Here is a 23,462-nt window from a genome sequence, read left to right on the forward strand (position 1 = left end):
TCTTGCCTTCCCCCCAGCCCATCCCCCATTCCCACCTCCTCCAGATCAAGGCCTCCCCCAAGGACTGAGATCAACCTGATAGACTCAGGAGGAGCCATATTCTACTAGATGCCTGGTTTGGAGTAAGATTTTTATTCCTCAAGCCTTAGTCTGTTATGCAAAACGTGGGTCTCTTCTCAAATTCACTATTCTAAGAATCAGTCATGGTCCTCTGTGAAAACACTGTGAATAAAAATGCAAGGTGCTTCTGTTCTTTCTACAACCCATGAAGTTGTGCTCCCAACTCTTCCTGGAATAATAAAAGAGAGTAAAAGGTATTTTTGATATAGATCTTCAAGTTCTTCTTCCACCACCTACACATACTCAGATATGCACATGAAGATACGCACACACACATACACACACACAGAGAGAGAGAGAGAGAGAGAGACAGACAGACAGACAGACAGACAGACAGAGACAGAGAGAGACAGAAAATATGGAGATAGTGACTACATATACAAACCACAAACATGTCCTCAAGTTTGATTCTACCACCCTCTTTATTTACTGTCTTTTACTCTTCATGCTGTGTTCTTACCATGTCTGAGTGTTGTCTCAAAGAGACTGAGAAATAATTGGAGGCTTTTTACTCACTTACCTGGAAAACGTGGATCCGAGAAAGATAAAGATATGAAAATATGCAAATATAACCCCTGGAGAAAGAAACATTTTCACAATGGTATAGGAAGAAGATATCTAGACCCCCTGGTTTTGACCCTTTATTTTGTTTCTCCTTTACTAGTGCCTTGCATGCTCAACATTCATACAATGCCTGAACAAGAGATCCAGAAATTCTATCTGCCCAGTGGATACACAGTCACTGTGTGCATATGTTACAGCTGTGTAGCTTGATCTTCTAGTGGGACTCCTAAACAATGGGAAGAGGGGCTGTCTCTGACTCTATTAGCTACTTTTTGGACTCTTTTGTCCTACTGGGTTGCCTCATTCAGCCTTAATAGGAGAGAGGTGCTTAGTCTCACTGCAACTGGATATGCCATATTTGGTTGACAACCATTGGAGCTGCCCTTTTCTGAAGAGAAAGGAGTAAGAGTGGATAAGGGGCAGGTTTGGGAAGGGGCTAGAAGAAGAGGAGGGAGGGGAAACTGTGATTGAGATGGGAAATAATTAATTAATTAATTTTAAAAACTTGAAAGTTGCAATGTGAAAAAAACACTGCATGTAATATTCAACTGCGTAATATGAATTCTCTCTCCAAGAAACATAAATAATTGCAAGTAACAGAGGAAGTACTATAAACAAAATTACATTTTCTGTTCAATACTCATAATCATGTAAAATATTATTACCTGTAATACATATCATAAACACAGTATGTTAACAAATATACATTGAAAATTATGACCAGTTTGTGTCTATTCTGTCTGCAGTGTGCATTTTAACATGACATCATATGCTGTATGTCTCCAATATACATATGAACTACTGAAGTTATGATCACATAGATTATTCATATACCCAGTAGTGTATTGTACAGAAATTAGATAGCCAATCATTATTTGGTTCATCCTTCTTCCACATGTGAGTGGGCACTAGCACTATGGAAACTGTCTCTTTGTAGTACTATGGAAATGTCTTCTTTGCATTGTACTTGTTTATATCCTCTGGGACAGACTAGAAAATATTTGTGACCAGAAATAAATTCAAAGTGTATTGTAGATAAAATCATTTCCTTTGAAATAAATACTTTTTCTTTAAAGCTTTCTCCAATTGGTAAGGATTGGGGGCATGCTTCTATAAATATCAAAGCTATAGCATATTATAATTACAGCTTCCAAGTTGTTTAGGTGACTTTTCTGATTCTTCCCTGAAGAATGGCTATTACATTAGTGATTTTGAACTGGAGTTCTTAGTTTCATTAAGAGTCGTGTGACTACAAAATGATGTACAGATTAGCTAGGTTTGTCTTGAGTAAAACAGTATAGATCCACAGAGAAACCCAACTCTAGGTCCTCAGTAGGGCGGCTATTTAAGGTAATGTCTATTTAAGATACTTTATATCAATGGAGGTATAAATTGATTTGATAATTATTGGTCAAAGTGTCTCAAGTATAATTACAATTTTGAGGGTAAAAAGAACTTCTATTTCTAAAGTTACTTTTTATTTTCTGTTTTAGAAATAATCCTAGCAGCAGCCATATGATTTAGGAAAAGGCCATTTTTAGAAGCATGTAGATGAATAAAAATATGATTTTTTCATTATTTTAACTCAAATTATTTACCACAGCTGGAAGTTCATGGGAAAAAGCAAATGAGGAATAAATTCTCTTGGATTTTTCTTTCATATTTCAGTTAGTCTGGACTCCTCTTAAGACAGAGAGAATGGGGCTGTAACAGAAAATATTTCTTTCCTTTCAACATTATCTATGTATTAGTCACTGGGGATGTCAAGTTTAAATGAGGAGACTACAATGGGAGGAAGTCAGAAAAAGAAGAGCAGAAAAACACATTATGATGAATCTCAAATTTTAGGAGACCATGATTGGAAAAAGCACAGGGACAAATAGCCAAACTAGTGGAAACTCATGAACTGTGAACCAATGGCTAAGGAGCCCCCATGGAACTGGACCAGGCCCTCTGGATAAGTGAGATAGTCGATTAGCTTGAACTGTTTGGGAGGCCCCCAGGCAGTGGAGCCAAGACCTGTCCTTGGTGCATGGGCTGGTTTTTTGGAGCCTGGGGCCTATGCTGGGACACTTTGCTCAGTCTTGGTGTAGGGAGGAGGAGACTGGACCTACCTAGGCTGAGTCTCCCCAGGGGAGACCTTGCCTTGGAGGAGATGGAAATCCAGGGTGGATTGGGGGAGAGGGCTGGGGGTGGGAGGAGGGAGGACAGGGGAATCCGTGGCTGATATGTGAAATTAAGTTAATTATAAAATAAAAATATTAAATGAATAAGAAAATATTCCTGGTAAAGTATAAATTTCGGCTGAATAATGAACACTCATGTGAGTGAGTTGCCATTCAAGATTTGGGGCACATATGTATTTTTATTTGCTTTATCTGGTAATCCTAAGATAGAAAAATTCAAAGAGAACAGTAAGAAATGAGTAGCAACTTCCTATGCATGGACTAATTGTTTGTTGGTGGTGATTTATCTATGTTCTTACAAATACGACCACAAGAACAGAGGAGAGTCATTGAGAAGGTTAAATACAATCCACATGTAATGTGTGTACCAGCCTAGAGACAATAAAATAACTCCAGAAAGAAAACTGGTGTAGCTAAGAAGCCAGGAAAATAGCTCCAGAAATAAAAAAATCAAAAAGAGTCAGACATCTGAGAACAGAGACACACATTTTACTATTGTGTCTATATTGGTAATGGTACTGATGTGGATGAATTTATCACAAACTGGCAAGGTTAGCCTCCAAGAAGCATTTCCTTAATATGTACATTGTTATTAAGTAAAATCAGAATTTCTGGCATCATTTTCTAGAGCAGGGTGGAACAGCTAATCTTTGCTAAGTTAATATATAAGGTATTGCTACAGTTCGGATTGGTAGTGTCCTCAAAAGGATGCAGTAAAACCCCGGTCACCATTTTTATTATTACTGGGAGGTGGTGGAACTTTAAAGATCTAGGACCTAGAAGGAGAAAATTAGGCAACTGGGGAAATGTCCTTGAAGAAGGCACTGCAACCCTGGCCCTTTCTTGTCTCTCCTTGTCTCCTGGCCACCATAATGTGAACAGACTCCCGCTATTCACTCACCATCTTCTCCTTCCTTGATGTATTATGTTTCCACAAATCTAAAGCAATGAGGCCAGATGACCATAGAATGAAATAACAATCCAAAAGTAACCCCATCCTGATGTAAGTAGATTTCTCTCAGGTGCTTATTACAACAACAGAAACCTTACTAATACAGGTATTTGAGAAGAATTACATGTCTTAGAGAAACAGTTGGATTAAAATCCTAATTCCAGTATCATAAAATACACATCATACGACAATATTATATTATAAAACAACTTTTAAGGAAGTTTTATACCTCTTAAATCCTAGATTCCTTGGTAGTCACATTTCATTAGTAATCATGGTGATTATATATGACACTGTACATAAAAGTACCTTCCATAAAGCTTAACCAATAATAAATTTCAATGAGTGTTAGTCATTTTCAGTGCCACTTAAGGGCAAGAAGAATCCCCTCTTTGTATGTAGGCTTTTTCCCTAGATCTTGAAACCCAACTCACAAACAAGCTGGTTAACATGAGAAAAGGAGAAAACATTAAATGTGCATGTACACAGGGACATTTATTGAAAATAAAACCCACTTATTGAAGGTAAAAACTATTAAAGCATAGAATACTGATACTTTTTAGGCAAGTAATACATTTGTGAGGAAATGGCAGGACAAATGGATATGTGGACTAGGGTAGTAATTCCAGGGATGTTACTAAGAGTTATTGTACTGGGAGGGAAGTGAAAGCCTCTGGTAGATAAGAGTTATTTCAGAGTTTGTTTATTCAGGTTTATTGCAGGCCCAATTACCAGTATCTGGTGCTCCAAGGCTATTTTCTGGCCTTGGTATGTGAAGGACATCCCTCCCAAGAGAAGCTTCGTGGCTTTCTACATGTTAGAAATCACAAACTGCCAAATAGTTTTTCCTGAGCTTGCATTTCCTCAAGTGATTCTGGTTGAAATAAACAATATACTGATCTTACACATCATGAGATGTCTGCTCTTAACTCCTTCCCTAGCACATCCTTCCCTTCCCCATCAAATGGCTGCAATAAGACATAGCAGAGCAACAATGCCCAGCAGAACTGACTATCATATCACACCTCACATTTGCACAGCCAGGTTCTCGATACCAAGACATGATAAGACACCAAACTTGTAAATCCCAGCATGAAAAAAAAAACCTCTGCCAAGAAGTATGACAACAGAAACTGGTCCTTGTCGAACAGGCTGTAGGATTTCCAGATACTTATAACTAAACTTCTTCTTACACTTAAGGAAATGTCATTCATTAAAATGATATTTTGTGGCCACAAGGCTTACTAGTGCAGTTTACTTCTTGGTACTTGATGAACTCATTCTACCAAGAGGAAGCCCAGAAGATGGTGCAGGAATCAGACTGGGTCCCTGGTATTAGAGATTCTTCTAACTCATGAGTCATTGATAAACCAAGATTAACTCACTCCAGACACTGTTTCAAGTGTTTCCTTACACTAAATATTAATCATCATATTTCAGGAAAGTGGGGATCAAAGAAGTTTTTAAAATCTTTATCAAGTAAGAGAGATATGATATAAATCAACATTGAGTGTCTACTGCACCAACCCTTAATTACTGTCATATGTTATTCGTGTTATTATACACATGCTGTAGCAACACTGTGCTATGATTAGCAGAGAGGGAAGGAAGGGATAAAGGCAGAAGAAGATGGAGGAGGAGAAATAGGAAAAGAAAGAAAAAGTACATGGGAGGATGGAAGGAAGGAAGGAAGAAAGGAAGGAAGAAATATAGTTTTAAATCATATGCTCTAACTTTTAAAATAAATGGCAAAAATTACACCATCAGTCCAGGTATGATTAAATCCCCAAATCAGTGGTTTGGGCACTAGATCTAATAGGAATTCAGGACAGAAAGGACTTTTCATAGGAACCTGAGCCTAAAATGTAAAGATTTTGTGCCTGATATTTCAAAAATGGCTTTTCTCTGATAATTTGACTCTCTTAATGATTGATGCAGTTTCTGATTTGACAATCAGATGGAACATCATTGCTGGGATGATTAACTAGCTATAATATAGCATGCATCCCCCATCCATCCAAACTACGCATTTTCATTTTCTTCAAGATACTGATATATTTTTACCATCCAAACTATGCATTTTCATTTTCTTCAAGATACTGACATATTTTTATGTAACTTGTACTTTAATTGGTTGACTCTACTTTAATAAACCTTACCCGGGACTTTTTCTTGGCTCATAATCAATATCATTCTCCCAATATTGCTAAAGTTCAAAAATCTTGTCAATGTATATCTTTGGTAGCAAGGTCATGTACCATGAATTTTATAAAGTTCTATATTATTTGAAGCACATTTTAAATTTCAATTTCCAGCTCATTAAAGAAAGATGAGAGTTCTGCACACCACCTTTGCCATACTGAAATGCCAGTTGCTTAACTGCCATCTTGTGGCAAATGACACACACTGTTAAAAAAAAAAAAAGGAAAGAAAGGATTCAACATTTCACCATATGAGTCAAGATTTTCATTTTATCTTTTTCTTAAGGGATGATTCTGTATGCTTTTCACAGGTTAGGTGAATGTTTATAAATGTGAGAATTTAATATTACAGTATTTTGAGGCAAACTGTGAAGAAATGGTTCAGTGTGATTCTCTGCAGTACTAAAGTCTCAGCCCTGTCTACTTCCTTTTGGAAGTGCACAAATTAAAGACCATAAAATGAAGCCTGTCTTCACATTTCTCCCCCTAACCTCATTCATTACTTCTGTTGGAGTCTTAGTTCTCTGTCTACAGAACGGCTTGTTTCACTTCTCATGCACTTCCACTCTCCCTTGCTTATGTTTACTTAGTCCAGCCTAGGACTCACGTTGAGGCTTGTAGGGTTAACTCCAGCTGGAGACTGTGTAAAGGGAGATTTCCCCTTGAAAATCAGGTCCGTTTCCCTGGGTTGCTGTGCAGCCAATGAAGGCAGTTGTTATAAGTGTGCTATGTGCATATTCTGACTATGTGGGTCCGTATCTCTAATCCTGCTTTTCTCTTTTTCCAGCTGTTAGGACTTCAACAAACCCCTTAGGATTTTCTTGCCATGTCTCCTATGAGTTGAAAATGGTGAATTTAAAAACATATACTTTGTAGTGTTCATGAGGATACTAAATAATGTGTAAACAGGAATTTTTGGTGGTGCTAAAAAATGAGCTAATATGACTTACTGTTATTCTTTTATTCTCTGTGATGTCTGATGTTTGACTCTCAATGTTCAATCATATTGCCCTTTTCAAAATGACTTAACAAAAGTTTATTAAGTCCTTAGAATGTGATGCACATCATCCTAGGTACTGAAACGACAAAAATAAAAACACAGTCTGTTTTGGATATCATGTAGTCCATACCAAGAAGGAATTAGACAATAAAAAGACACATTTGTGAATAGCATAATTAAAAAAAGTCTAAGGTATTTTGTGATAGTGTTCCTGGGGAGACATGAACAAATGTCTGTCTTTTCACTCCAGATAGGGAAGTGAGGACACATTAAAGTAATGATAGTATCAAAGTTCAACTTGGCAAAGCAATGGACTTCATTGGAGTTACTTACAGAAGCAGAAATGACTCAAATACACTTAGCTATATCACCATAAGTGGGTGACTGCTCATGAAAGCTGGAAACCTGGAGCAGAATTGGCAGACAGTACAGGAGACTTGACTTGTCTCTAATTGTATCTCTTTAGTCCTTACTGCTTCTGTATGCTTGGGGAGGGAGGGATCTAGTGAATCTGTTCTGTTTCAAGGACTTCCTAAAGCTAATTTCCAGAGTGTAATGAACTTTCTGCAGGATAAAATCTTTCACCTCCCATTAGAACCCCCTGTGTCTTAAGGAGCTTCCCCCCAAGAAGAACGATTTATCTCAGATGAAATTGGTATAAAACATAAAGCAAACAAAAAAGGAAAGAGCCTAGAGGCAGGATTTGAATTCATAAAGGTAGAAGTATTAAAAAGAGGTAGGAGGGCATGAGATGAGAAACATTAGGAAATAATATGATTAAATGTCTATTTTCTTTTCAATGATCCCATTTTGTTTCATCAAAGAAAAGAAAGAACTAAAAAAAATCCTGTCCAGAGAAGGAATTAAATGTGCAAACAGAAACAAATGAAACTGCTGCAATAAACCTAAAGGAAAATACAATATATTGGTATAACCAACAATGTTTTAGATAAGAACCCCGAAGCACAGGCTACAAACATAAATAATGACAACTATGATTAGCTCAGACTAAAGTATTTCTACACAGCAAAAGAAACAATCAATAGGATGAAGTGCAAGTTCTCCAATGAAAGAAAATACTTGCAACTGTTACATCTGGCAAAGAATTGAAATTCTGAATATAAAAGAAAGTAGCATGAATCTTAAAGGTACTTACTAATAAAAACAAACCCGGGACCAGATATTGTGGTGAATGCTGGAAGATCAGAGAGACAGAGCAGGCCACAGCTAACCCCACCTGGCCAACTTCTCAGCTGATCCTGTTTCCTCAGACTGGAAGCCTCTGAGTCCTCATCCAGAATGAATCTCAGCTGAACTGTGTTCAAAAGCCTAAAAGCTCAACCAGCCTAGTTCCTGGTTTTTATGCCTTATATACCTTTCTGCTTTCTGCCCTCACTTCCTGGGATCAAAGGCTCACTTCTTGGGATTAAAGGCATGAGTCACCATGCCTGGCTGTTTCCAGTGTAGCTTTAAACTCACAGAGATCTGGATGGATCGCTGCCTCCCAAGTGATAGGATTAAAGGCGTGTGTGCCACCATTTTCTGGCCTCTATATCTAGTGGCTGTTCTGTTCTCTGCCCCCAGATAAGTTTATTAGGGTGCACAATATTTTGGGTAACACAATACCACCACAAAAGAAAGTTGAGAAGATGAGCACCAAGAAAAAAATCAGTTTAAAAACAGGCAAAAGAACTAAGACGACACAACGTAAAGTCTACAAATGGCAAACCAAACAAACAAACAAACGTCGATTTCTCTATTTTGGGGAAATGTAAATAAAAAATCACAATTACCAGAAGTAAAAATGATGGCAAGGATACAGAAATTGTGTGTGCTTGTGCATATGCAAGAGAAAGTGTGTCTGGGTGTACATGTTTACAAGCATGAAAGTTCAATAGAATTCAGATGTACATGTAGTGCATCAGCTTATATGTCCGAGTACATACAGAAATAAGAGAAAAAAAAACTTAGTTGGCATTTCACCAGCACCATCCAGCCTGGTTGGCTAACAGTCCCCAGGGGTCTGCTTGTAACTTCCCCCCAACTCTATGATTACATTCACACACTACTACACTAGGCTTTTTTCACATGGGTTCTGGGACTTGAACAGGTCTTGATGCTAACAAGACAACTAGTTTAGCAACTGAAAAACATTAACGTTTGTGTACTTCTACTGATAAGATAAATTAGTACCACTATTATGAAAAATGATATAGAGATTTCTCAGAAATTTTAAGCAAGAATTGCTATATGATCCAGTAATTACACTACTGGGTATTTACCCAAAGGAGATGGAATCTTTATACCCAAGTTCAATGCAACACTCTTCACAACAGTGATTTGAACCAGATTTCCTTCAGCTAAATAATAACTAAAGAAAATGTGATGTATTTCTACAATGAAATACTATTCAGTCATTTAAAAGATGAAAATCTGTCATTTTCAGCAACATGGATGAAAATATTGTAAGTAAACAAAGCCAGAGACAAGAAGACAAATGTTACATATTCATTCATGAAAACCAATGATTCAATAATGTAGAAATAGTGGCTAATAGAGATGGGAAAGTGTGAGAAGAAAAAAAATAAAGAAATTAGGAAGAACTGGAACAGATGCTGTGGAAAGGAGATTCAGAGGAAGAGAGTTGAGGATAGATAGGTTTATAATATTTTCAAATTAAAATTATTTTCCTTTTATTATAATAAACTCTTACTCCTCATCCTCTCCAACATAAGCCATCTTCAGTGTTTTTGATCTTAGCCATTCTAACAGATGTAAGATGATATCTCGGAGTCATTTCCCTGATGGCTAAGGACACTGAGCAATTCCTCAAATGTCTTTTGGCCATTTGAGATTCTTCTGTTGAGAATTTTCTGTTTAGATATGTACCCCAATTTTTAATTGGATTATTTGGTGTTTTGATGTCTCGTTTCTTGAGTTCTTTATATAGTTTGGAGATCAGCCTTCTGTCAGATGTGGGGTTGGTGAAGATCTTTTCCCATTCTGTAGCCTGCTATTTCGTCTTAATGACCATGTCCTTCTCCTCACAGAAGCTTCTCAGTTTCAGGAGGTCCCATTTATTGAATGCTGCTCTTAATGTCTGTGTTACTGGTGTTATATTAAGGAAGTGATCTCCTGTGCCAATGCATTCAAGGCTATTTCACACTTTCTCTTCTGTCAAGTTCCGTGTAACCTACCTCCACTGCTGGTGGGAGCGCAAACTTGTACAACCACTCTGGAAATCAGTATGGCGGTTTATCAGAAAGTTTGGAATCAACTTACCTCGAGACCCAGCAATATCACTTTATACCCAAAAGATACTCAGTCATACCAGAGGGACACTTTACTCAACTACGTTCATAGCAGCATTCTTCATAATTGCCGGAACCTGGAAACAACCTAAATGCCTTTCGAGTGAAGAATGGATAAAGAAAATGTGGTACATTTACACAATGGAGTATTATGCAGCGGCAAAAAAAAATGACATTATGAAATTTGTATACAAGTGGATGGAACTAGAAAAACAGCATCCTGAGTGAGATAACCCAGACCCAGAAAGACAAACACTTATGAGTGAGTATTTGATGTAAAGCAAAGGATAACCAGTATGCAATCCACAGCCCCAGAGAATCTAGGTAAAGAGGAGGACACTAATAGGGACATGAATGGAGAGCCCCAGGAAGGGGAAATAGTTAATCTCCTGGGTAAACTGGGGGAAGGGTTAGAAGGCAGGGGGTGGGGGAGGGGAACATGAAGGATCAAGATGGGCCAGTTGGGGGAAGGAAGGAAAAGGAAAGCAATGAAAGAGATATCTTGATAGAGGGAGCCACTATGGTGTTAAGGGAAACATGGTGTTAGAGAAATTCCCAAGAACCCACAAGGATGACCCCAGCTAAGACTTCTAGGAACAGTGGAGAGGGTACCTGAACTGACCTTCCCTGAAATCAGATTAGTGAGTATCCTAATTGTCATCATAGAGCCTACATCCAGTAACTGATGGAAGCAGATGCAGAGATCCACAGTCAAGTGCTGGGCTGAGCTCCTGAAGTCTAGTTGAAGACAGGAAGGAGAGATTATATGAGGGGAAAAACCACAGAGACAGCTGACCTGAGCTAGTGGGACCTCAGAGACCCTGGACTGACAGCTGGGGAACCTGTGTGGGACCAAACTAGGCCTGCTGAATGTTAGTGACAGTTGTGTGGCTTCATCTGTTTGTGGGGCTCCTGGCAGTGGGACCAGGACTTATCCCAGCTGCATAAACTGACTTTTTGGAGCCCATTACCTATGGTGGGATACCTTGGTCAGCCTTGATGCAGGGGGCAGGGGCTAGGCCCTTCCTCAGCTTGGTATGCCAGACTTAGTTGACTATTCAAGGGAGACCTTACTCCCTCCCTCTGAGGAAGGGATGGGGAGGAAGTGTGGAGATAGGGGAAGAGGAGAGGAGGGGAGTTGGGGTTGGTATGTAAAATGAAAAAAAAATAATTAAAATATAAAAAATAAAAGATTCTTTTCTCAAATAATATATCCTAATTACAGCTTTCCTCCCTATACTGCTCCCAGTTTCTCTCCATCTCCTCTCCTATCCAGATCCACTCCCTTTTTGTCTTTCGTTGGAAAAGAACAGACTTCTAAGGGATAATATTAAATATAATAATATAAAAACCATCACATCAAAGTTGGATAAGACAAACAAATAGAAGGAAAAGAGCCCAAGAGAAAGCACAAAAATCAGAGACCATAGGCTGGGCATGGTGGCACATAACATTATTCCCAGCATTTAGGATGCAGGAGTAGGCAGATCTCTGAGCTCTAGGCCAGTCTGGTCTATAGAGTGAGTTCCAGGACACCCAGAGCTACACAGAAGAAAAAAAAGAATCAGAGACCCACTCATTCACACAGTCATGAATCCCATAAAAACAATGAACTAGAGACCATACATGGGGGACCTGATGAAGACCTGTGAAGGCACTGTGCATGCTGCTTCAGTCTCGGTGAGTTCATATGAGCTTTGCTCTTGTTGATTTAGAGGGCCTTGTTCTACTCATGTCCTCTATGCCTTCTGGCTCTTAAATTCTTTTCACCCCCTCTTTCATGGGGTTCCCTGAGCTCTGAGGGGAGGGATTTGATTTAGGGAGATATTTGATTTAGGGCTGAGTATTCTAAGGTGTCTTTACTCTCTGCATAATGTCTGACTTTGTTCCCTTCTGCTATAGGAGGAAGTTTCTCTCATGATGGCTGAACAAGACACTGATCATCATTAGGAGTCATTTTATCACTACATAGTTTTTAGACCAGTCGATTTTGCTTTTACCCTAAGTCCCTGAGCTATCTAGTCTCTGATTCTTGGTCCCCTAAGCAGTGTTGGGTATAGGTTTCATCTTGTAGAGTGGACCCTTAGGTAAGATCAGTTATTGGTTGATTACTCTCACAAGCTTTGTGCTACCATTGCCCTAGTATAACTTGCAGGAAGGACACCATTGTAGATCAAAGGGTTTGTGGCTGGGTTGGTGATACAGTTCTATTTTGCTAATATGCAGAGTACCTTCCTCTACCAAAGATAGAGGAACATAGGAATGGAGGCTGTGTATAGGCACAAGATTGACATCTCTGTGTTCAGTGAGTTGTGTAGGTTTTGCCTTCAGCAAGGTGGCCTTACTGTCAGTTTATGGAGAGCAAACTATTGTCTTGGCAACAGCATTTGTTATTTGGGAATTCCCATGGGACTCCTTTGACCAACAACTCAATTAGATGTAACCTTATCTGGATACTAGAAGGTGCTTTAGGTGACAATAGATGGCCAGTTAGGACTTAGATGCACCCACTATTTGACAATTTCATTTAGGTTACCTTCATAGACATATATATATAATGAAATTTCTGCTTTATTGTTTCCATGCTATCTCTCAAATTCCCTTTCATTTTACCAGTTTGCCTTATATTTTCTCCCTAAACAACCTCTCCCTTCACAGTCCCCACTTGATCCTCCCATTCTAGAGCCCCCCCATCTATCCATAATTATTGATTCTATTGCTTTTTCCTAACAAAATCTGCCTGTACTCTCTAGTCCCTCATTCTATATCCACACACTGTGGTTATCATTGACATAACAGCTAATACCCACATATAAGTGAACACATAGCATATTTGTCTTTCTGAGTCTGGGATACCTCACTCAAAATTTTTTTTTCTGATCATCCATTTACCTGCAAATCTCATGATGTCATTTTTTAACTGCTGATTAATAATACTCCATTGTGTGAGTACCACATTTTCTTTATCAATTCTTCTGTGGAGGGACATCTAGACTATTACAATTTCTGTTAATTATGAATAGAGCAGCAATGAAAATGGTGGAGCAAGTGTCTTTGTGGCAGAACAGAGCATCCTTTGGGTATATGCCCAAGTGTAGTATAGCTGGATCTTGGGGTGGATTAATTCTCATTTTCCTGATGAACTGCCACACTGATTTCCCTAGTGGCTATACAAGTTTGTACTCTCATTAGCATGAGCTGTCACTTTCTTTATTGATTTTAGCCTTTCTGAAAAGTGTAAGATGAAGCCTCAAAGTAGTTTGAATTCAAATCCCCAAATGACTAATGATTGCTGAACATTTCTTCGTTTCACAGTCATTTGAGTTTCTTCTACTGAGAATTTTGTTTAGATCTGTACCCATTTTAATTGGATTATTTGTTTTCTTGAAATCCAGTTTTTTGAGTTATCTATTTTGGATACTAGCCTTCTATCAGATGTATAGTAGGAAAAAATCTTTTCTCATTTCATAGGCTGCTGCTTTGTCCTTTTGATGGTGTCCTTTACTGTGCAGAAGCTTTCAGTTTCATGAGGTTCCATTTATTAATAGTCAATCTTAGAGCCTTCACTATTGGTGTTCTGTTCAGGAAGCTTTCTCCTGTGCCAATGTGTTCAAGGCTATTCCCCACTTTCTATTCTATTAAGTTCAGTGTATCTGATTTTATGTTGAGGTCTTTGATCAACTTGAGTTTTGTACAGGGTGATAGATATGGGTCTATTTACATTCTTCTGCATGCCAAATCCAGTTAGAACAGCACCATTTGTTGAAGATGCTTTCTTTTTAGCATTGTATATTTCTGGGTTCTTTGTCAAAAATCAGGTGTCCATAGGTGTGTGAATTTAAGTCTGGATCTTTGATTTGACTCCTTTGATCAAACTGTCTATTTTTGTGCTAATACCTTGTGGTCATTATTACTATAGCTTTATAGTACAACCTGAAATCAGATAACGTTAGAAGTTTTTTTATTGCTCAGGATTGTTTCCATATGAAGCTGAGGACTATCCTTTCAAAATCTGTGAAGAATTGTTCTGGAATTTTGATGGGGATTACATTGAATCTGTAGATTGTTTTGATATAATAGCTACTTTTACTATGTTAATCCTATGAATCTATGAACATGGGAGATCTTTCCATCTTCTGGTATCTTCTTCAATTTTTTCTTCAGTGTCTTATGGCTTTTATCATACAAGTCTTTTACTTGTTTACTTAGAGTTACCCCAAGATATTCTCTATTATTTCAGGCTATTGTAAATGGTGTTGTTTCCCTGATTTCTTTCTCAGTCCATTTGTCATTTGTTGATTGGTAGGCTACTGATTTTGTAAGTTAATATTCTATTCAGCTACTTTTTGAAAATGTTTATCAGCTGTAGGAGTTTTTAAGGTCACTTATATATACTATCATATTGTCTGTAACGAAAGATAGTTTGACTTCTTCCTTTCTAAATTGTAGTTACTTGATATCCTTCAGTTATCTTATTGCTCTAACTAGGACTTCAAGTACAATACAAAACAGGTATGAAGAGAGTGGACAACCTTATCTACTTCCTGATTTTAGTGAAATTGCTTTGAGTTTCTCTCTATTTAAGTTGATGTTGTCTATAGGCCTGCTGTAAATTGCCTTTATCATTTTTAGATATATCTCTTGTATCTCTAATCTCCCCAGGACTTTTATCATGAAAGGGTGTTGGATTTTGTCAAAAGCTTTTTCAGCATCCAATGAGATGATCATGTGGTTTTTGTCTTTCAGATTTTTATATGGTTGATTACATTTATCTGTTTATGTATGCTGAACCATCCCTCCATCTCTGGGATGAAGCCTACTTGATCATGGTGGATGACTTTGATGTATTCTTGGATTCTGTTTGCAAGTATTTTATTGAGCATTTTTGCATCTGTGTTCATAAGGGAAGTTGGTCTGTAATTCTCTTTCTCTGTTGGATCTCTATGTGGTTTGGGTATCAGGGTAACTGGCGTTGTAAAACAAATTGAGCAATGTTCCTTCCATTTCTATTTTGTGTAATAATTTGAGTAGTATGGCATTAACTCTTCTTTGAAAGTTAGAATTCTGCACTAAAATCATATTGCCCTGGGCTTTAAAATGAGAATTTTTAAACGAAGAGGCAAGTAGAAGATGACGAATAAGAGTTGTGTATGTACCCTTGAGCTCAATGACATTTCTATTTATAATGAACTTTTACCTAAAATATTAACACATCAAATAAATAAATTGAATTTGTTGTTAATATATTCAAATGATGTGTTAATAGTCTACTCATAAGCCCGGCAGTGGTGGTGCATGCCTTTAATCCCAGCACTCGGGAGGCAGAGGCAGGCGGATCTCTGTGAGTTCGAGGCCAGCCTGGTCTCCAAAGCGAGTTCCAGGAAAGGTACAAAGCTACACAAAGAAACCCTGTCTGGAAAAAAAAGAAAAATAAGTAGTCTACTCATCAAATACAGGACATACGTGTATATGAAAATATCACAGGGAATCCACTTAATTTGTACATTTAATAGGATATCTTAATATTACCACAAAAGAGATCATGAGAGATGGCTAGAGTTCTTCACAAATAAGAGCTGTATTCACACCCTTGAGTTCCATAAGATTACTATTCATAACAAATTCACAAATTCTCCCTCCCCCCATTTTTAACCTAATTTTGTTTTCTATTTTTCTCCAACTGAACAAACTTTTTCCAATGACTTCACCCTTCTACCCGTAAACTTGCAAAATGGCTTCACCCTTCCTTCATCCTTATAAATGTCTGTACCATGAGCAAGTCTTCCTGCACCCTACATGTTCCAAGGTTCTGAGCATGCAGATTTTGAGAGTACTCTTCCATGGCATTTTCTTTGACTGCCATAGATCCAGAAACTAAAAGATGAAATGAAGAAGGGATCCATGTGTGTGCTTCAGACTCTGAGAAACAAATAGTTGTGTCAAAGGAATAGACCTTGCCAGAAAGAAAGTATGATCTCCAAGGAAGTACAATGACTGCTGTATGGTAGAATCAAGCTGTTGACAAAGTGAGGGATTAGGTAAAAAAGCTTCTTGACAAATGTACACAGTATAACCTCAGAGAGCATAAGAACACAGCATTCAGAGAATAAAAGTTGGCAGGCGGCACAAGGAAAAGTGTGGTAGCTAGTAAGTCTTCAGTAATAGGAATGTTGCTCAAGATTAGAACAGGCAAGAATAATACAGGGTGGTTATTCCCTCTGATGCTTTAACCTATCAGTACAGAGTAGGTTTAGGGACAATTTACTAGTGAGCACAGTAATAAGAAGGAAGGGAAAAAAAACTAGAATCAAGTATCCTTTTCATTAAACCCCTGTATCTCGTGTTTCAGTGCCGCTCACTTGTCCTAAATCAGAAGAAATGTGTGAGACTTCAGTTGACAGAGGGTGGAAAGCAAAGATTTCAAATATGAAATTACCCATGGATCTCATACTTGATGCAGAGGGGATTTTAAAGCACCGAATCATTGATTAATCTCTCTCTTCGACGACTTCTCTCCTTGGAAAAGGTCAGACATTTTAGATGTAGGCCTATTCTCGAACAACTCAAGTGAGACCAGAAAATGACTTCTCAGAGGCACTAAACACTTCCCATTTGATAATGTCTTTGGTCTCCAGTCATGGAAACTAATGCCTCCATAGAAAAGCAAGAAAAAGGCATGTGTGCACAGGGATTCAAGCAGGTCACTGAACACATTGCTGGCCAAACTACTAACTGCATAATAAAATAGTTCAGAGTAACATCACTGATAAATTGCATTTTTATGTTCCTATCTTCCCCAACTAAAGAGACTATGGGTATACTAAAACCAATATATAGCCTCAAACTAAAAGCAAAGGTAGTGTTAGCTTTCAAAGACCCAAATTAATGTTTATATTTACCTACTCTCAAAGTTCTATTGCTTCAGCCAAGCAAGGAAAGCTTGTCCTAGTATTAGTGGAGCTTTACAGTTTAAGATTAGAGGACAAATGTGTGTTTAAAATGCATGAGTCACTGAGTTTTTGGACCAAGGGAAATCATTCTCCTTTTAGGAGAATAGAACGCTTCCCTTGATCTTTGGGGAAAAGACCAAAATTTACAGTAAAATGTTGATATTTTATTACACCTAATCAAAAATCACTAAAATACATAAGAGAGAGAGAGAGAGAGAGAGAGAGAGAGAGAGAGAGAGAGAGAGAGAATGCATACATCATTGACATCCTCCATTCCCCAAAAATTGGGGACATTTGTCACAGAGACAATGAAAGCACAAAAGTAGGCTTGAAAAGCTGAATGGTAAATGTTTGCTACATGATTGCTGCAGAAATTTGAAAACTCTTTCTTTTGATCCTAGGGTCAATGATTTCAAAGATTCATTGCTTACTAGCTGTTCCATTGAAAAGGCTCATTAAGCACATAAAGGCTGCTTTCTTGATTTCAGTAATGTAATTCTTTCACACTTGTTCTGAAAACACCAGTAATGGGTAAATTGATGCTGAATGCTTCTAGACAGATGACACATAGCAATGTAAATTCATTCCAATCCACACTCAAGAACATTGTTAGGAGATCCTATTACCTGCTCCAATTTCTATTTCCCTGAGGCATTATTCCAAACCTTACCTGCTCTCCTCAGAACACCTAATCATGGCCAACTACATTGCAGGGCCCAGAATAAAATCTGAATGCAGGGACCACTCATTTTTAAAGGGAGAAGTATTGTCTCTCTTCCCAGTCTCTGACTCAACTTATCACAATGCACTTTTCAATTTTCATCTGTACTTATTCTAGTTGGCAAATAAAAATGGTATATTTTCATGGCATATAACATTATATTTTGCTATATCTATACACTGTAAAATGGCTAAGTCAAGATCATTAATACATTCAAGAGTTCATATGTTTATTATATGGTTAGAACAGTTAGCAATAATCAAGTATATTTCAATAAGTAGAGTGACCATGTGGTATTATAGATCTCTTGAACTTATTCTTCATGTTTAAATATCTTATTTGACAAACATCTCACTAAACCTCAGCACATCTGGCTCCTGAAAGCCATCATTCTACTTTCTATTTCTTTTTAAAATTCCACATACAAAAGAGATCAGGCTACATTTCTCTTTCCATGCCTGCCTTATTTCACTATGCGTAATGTCCTCCAGCATAATCCACATTGTTGCAAATTAAAAGATTGTTCATTTTAAGCCTAGAATAATACACTGTATAAATATACACATTTTACTCATCCATGAAACCATTGATAGGCACTGATTTTTGCCATTTTAATTGAGTTACTCCTTTCCTTGCTTCTCTATTGAATTTCTTAAATGTTGTCAATTTTAATACTGCATTATGTATATGCTTTGCAAACATTTCTCCCACTGAGTACTTATCTCTCTGAGACTCTGTAGATGCTCTCCTTTGTTTGAAATTTGATACCATCTCCATTGTCAGATGAAAATATGCAAGCATCATTTCTCCCCATCAACCATGTGAGCTCTATGGACATAACAAGTGAAAAACAAAAATGCAGCTCTCATCTTAAAATGAATAAGAGAGCTTATTCTGGAACCAAATTTGAGTAACCACATTCCAGGAACATAGATTTAAGTTACCAAAAATTTTGTCTAACAACGTGGAAGCAGTTTCATGAAGTTTTTGTAGTTTACAGAACAAAGAAAGTCATAAATCATGACAAGTTTAAAATACATGGGTGAGTATCTCAGAGAGGAGGGTACAGCAAAAAATGGGAAGATCTTCTATAGGCCTCAGGTGTTAGCTGATGACATTCTTAGCTTTGGAATTGGTAGGAGCTTGTGGTCTACTAAGTTAGTAGATGTTAGTTCTCATACAGAGATGGACAATGGATGGCTATTCAGGAGGCTAAGGTTAGCTCAGATGAGGTAATTAGCCTCAACAACTGCAACATTCCAACCTTTCCACATCACTGCAGTTCTAATCAATCAGTCTCTGAAGACAAATTTCCTTCCAGGAATTCTCAATGACAAGTACAAGGATCAGTCTCAAGTCATCAGACTTGAGGGCAGAGTCATTCTTATCAGCCTTTAACTAATTTTATATAGTGTAAAAAAAGTGCAATTCAATATTTTGTTTATATGTATACATGCATATCCTCTGCACTATTGGTTGAAGAGTGTTCTGCTTCCCTGTGACATGTATTTGGGATCCTTGTTGAAGATCAGTTGTTATGTGTGGATTTATTTTTAGGTGTTTATTCTATTACATTGTTCTCTTTTACGCCAGCATCATACTGCTTTGAGTATTATAACTTTGTAATAGGTTTTGGGATAAAGAAATGTGTTCCCTTTACCTTGTTTCTTGTTTTCTCAGATTCCTTTGGCTATTTAGGGCTATTTGAGATTATATATTATAGTCATTTGAAAGAGAATGGCCCTTGTAGCTCATGTGTTTTAATACTTCATCTCCAATTTGTGGAACTGTTTGGGAAAGATTAATTGGAGGAAGTATGTTGGGGAGGTGATGTTTCCAAAGATTTCTGTCATCCCCGGTGTTTTCTTTCTGGCTTCTAGTCATGGATCAAGATGTGAGCTTTCAGCTGTTCTTATTGCCATCCCTTTGCTCCACCATAATGAACTTTAAACCTCTGAAACCATAAGTATAATTAAATACTTTCTTTTATAAGTGGCCTTGGTCATGGTCTTTATAGAGAGAGAAATAACCAATAGAAAAGTAACCGAGAGACGAGAGACATTAATTTTAGGATTTTTTCTACTTCTGAAAAATCAGCAATAAGAGTTTATGGGGAGAGCATTGAATTTAATGATTGTGTTGGGCAATATGAATAGAAACTTTAACAATATTAAGACATCCAATTTATGACAAGATGTATTTCCATTTTGTGTATGAATATTCATCTTTATTAAATTCCTTCAGCTAGTTGTTAGTGTGCTAATGTTCTTGCTTATTTGGTTCATTTTATTCCTAGGGATTGTCTGTCTTTGTAATGATCTTATAAAAGAAGTTGTTTTCTACATTTCCTGTTTAGATTGATTCTTATTAGCCTCAAGTAACACTACTCATTTTCAATGTTGATTTTAGATCCTCTAAGTTTGAGGGATCTCTTTATTAGTAATAATGTTTTTATGAAGTCTTTAGAGAACCAGATAATTTATTCTTTACTTTCCAATTTGTACAGCTTTTATTTCTATTTCTTTGTTGTGTAATTATGCTGATTATTATCATTATTTACATCAATATATTGAATGTACACAAAAAAGTATCAGTGTCTTGTACATGATCTTTGAAGAAAATTTTTCATTTTTCAGCTATATAATTTTTACATATGAGTTTCTATGTGTATGTATTTCTTCTGGTGAAGCAGTGTTAAGTTTTGTCAAATGTTTTTTCTCCCACCCTTGAGATGTTCATATATTTTCCCTCTATTTTGGTAGTTACTCCGCTACATTGATTTATATCCATGGGCTACAAATCATTGCAATGCTGGATAAAATCTAATCACATGCTATATTCCTTTTAATGTGCTAGTTACTAGCAGCTAATACAATAAGATTGCTAGTCTTAGGCTGAGGACTTTTGGATCAATACTCACCAGGTATATGAATTCTTTGTCTGGCTTTGATATCAGGGTTATGGTGGCTTTGTATAATCAGATTGCAAATATTCTCTCCATTTCCATTGTGGTGGTTTGAATGAGAATGGCCCCCATAGACTCATATATTTGAATACTTGGTCCTCATGTATAGAACTGTTTGGGAAAGAGGTGTGGCCTTATTGGAGGAGGTGTGTCACTGGGAGTGGGTTCTGAGGTTTCAGAAGCTCACATCAGACTAGTTCTCTCTTCCTGCTGCCTGCAGATCCGGATGTAAAGCTCTTAGCCTCATGCGTGCCTGACACCGTACTTCCTGCTAAGTTGGTCATGGACTAATCCTCTGAAACTGTAAGCAAGTCCCCAAATAAATGTTTTCTTTGATAAGAGTGGACTTAGTCATGTTATTTCCTTACAGCAATACAACAGTATCTAAGAACACTATAGTTTATAAGAATTTTGGAGAAGGAGCTAGAGAGATGTCTTAGTAATTAAGAGCACATACTCTCTTGCAGAGGATCTGAGATTAAATCCCAGCCCCACAACCACATGTAACTCCAGCTCTAGAGGGATTCAACACCTTCTTCTGGACTCTTTCATAATCATGCCCTTAGGCCAACCTAAACTAGATCATCCTTCCCTGAAACTCTCTTCCAAGTTATTCTATAACATATCAAGTTGATAATCAAAATTAACCATCAGAATTTGGTTATTCTATAATAGCCTTGTACTATTGCACCAGTGGCTATAACTTGCTTGATCAACATGTAGTGTAACCCACAGAGTCTACAGTTGAGACCATGCTTTCCCAGCAGCCAGCATAGGACCTTCAAGCACTACAAGGGCTAGTCATCAAGAAGAAAGCTTCTAACCCAATTCTTGCAACCTGAGCATATGATAGCTTCAGCAGTAGTCTTACCATGTAATTCTCGTGAACAACTAACACCTTAGGCAATTGCTTGTATTGTTTTGGGAGCATTATGGAATTCCCTGACCAACAACACTAAGAGAGGGAGTAAACTTGTAGAACTGGGATTTTCATGTAATAACCTATAGTGCCTGGAAGCAGCTTAAATTTCGATTTTTTTCCCTATCTGAGGCCTTCTCTTTCATTTGATACTCAAACATTACCTACACTAACATTTCTCTGAAATCACTATGAATTCTTAAACATTTTCATTCTTATGCTTTGTTAAAGTATATAAATGTGACATTGACATCTAGGGAAATTTCTGAATAATTTTCTTCTAAGAACAGGGATTTGCAAGGAAATCTACTCTAAAATTAAATGATTGGCCAATTATTTATAAACTATTTTCCCTAATTCCTTTTGATCTCAGATTTGTTTGGAGTTCTGGAGATAAATATCTCTTGTAAGTACATCTGCCCACTTCTTGGGAATCACTTGATGTACCATGCCAATGTAATTACATCATTCATCACTTTCGACCTACATTATACCTTCCATCTACTCTTCACTATTCTTTTCTACCAATGTCATGACTCCTTGATTTCCAGATTGCATTGATTTTATGTTCTTGTTCCGTTCTTTGGTTTCACTGGAATGTTACAAAAGTCTAGTAATAGGTATATTCAAGAAATCATCTAGAACTAAAAATTTTTGTTGTCTGCCCCATTGAATTGCTCTTATAGTGTAATTTTTTCTTTTTTTTAGTCATGACATACTGAAAGAAGTTACATCTTAAACTAATTTCTTTTTTAATTTTTTTGGTTACTTATTAATTTTTTTAATTTTTATTGAGACAGGGCTTTTGATTACTTGGGGTGGCCTTGAACTTTCTATGTAACTAAAGCAGGCCTTGAACTTTCAATACTACACCCAACCTCCCCAGTGCTATGTATTATAGGCATGCACCACTATACCCAAATCGATCCTAATTTTTTAGTATCATGTATGATATATTTATATATGATGTAATTTTCAGTTCTGTACATGGCAGCCAATATTTTAGTTGAATAGAATTGAATTAAAATCATATTGTATACCATGTAATGATAATAATTTTCTTAAAACTCATTTCCCATAACTATGTGAGTGAGGTTTCTTCATCTGTCTGTCTCTGTACTATGTGTGTTATGCCATATGAAAATATCCCATGCTGAATCCCTGACAGCATAATTTTTAAAACATCGGCTTATTGTGGATTTATATCTAAATAGAAATATTTTGACATCTTTACAAAATACCAAAATATAACTTAATCAACAAAAATGTGAACATGAAGTTTATTTTTCATTGTAGAAATCAGCAACAGCTGGGTGAAGAATATCTGTTAAAAAGCATTGTCTAGGGCTGGTGAGGTGGCTTAGTATGTAAAGGTACTTGCCACCAAGCCTGTACAATCTGCAGGACCCACATGGCAGAAGGAAATAACCAATTTTTGAGGACTGGAAAAGCACATACATTTAGAATATAGAATAAACTAAAGCCTGGATTATAGGTTTTTGATTTAAAAGCTTTCAATTTGTATGTTTTTAGCAACATGTTGCTTCCTAATTTTTTTCTAAATGAACATTCA

The sequence above is a fragment of the Peromyscus maniculatus genome, chromosome X, assembly GCF_049852395.1.
Source record: "Peromyscus maniculatus bairdii isolate BWxNUB_F1_BW_parent chromosome X, HU_Pman_BW_mat_3.1, whole genome shotgun sequence".
In the NCBI taxonomy this organism is placed as follows: domain Eukaryota; kingdom Metazoa; phylum Chordata; class Mammalia; order Rodentia; family Cricetidae; genus Peromyscus; species Peromyscus maniculatus.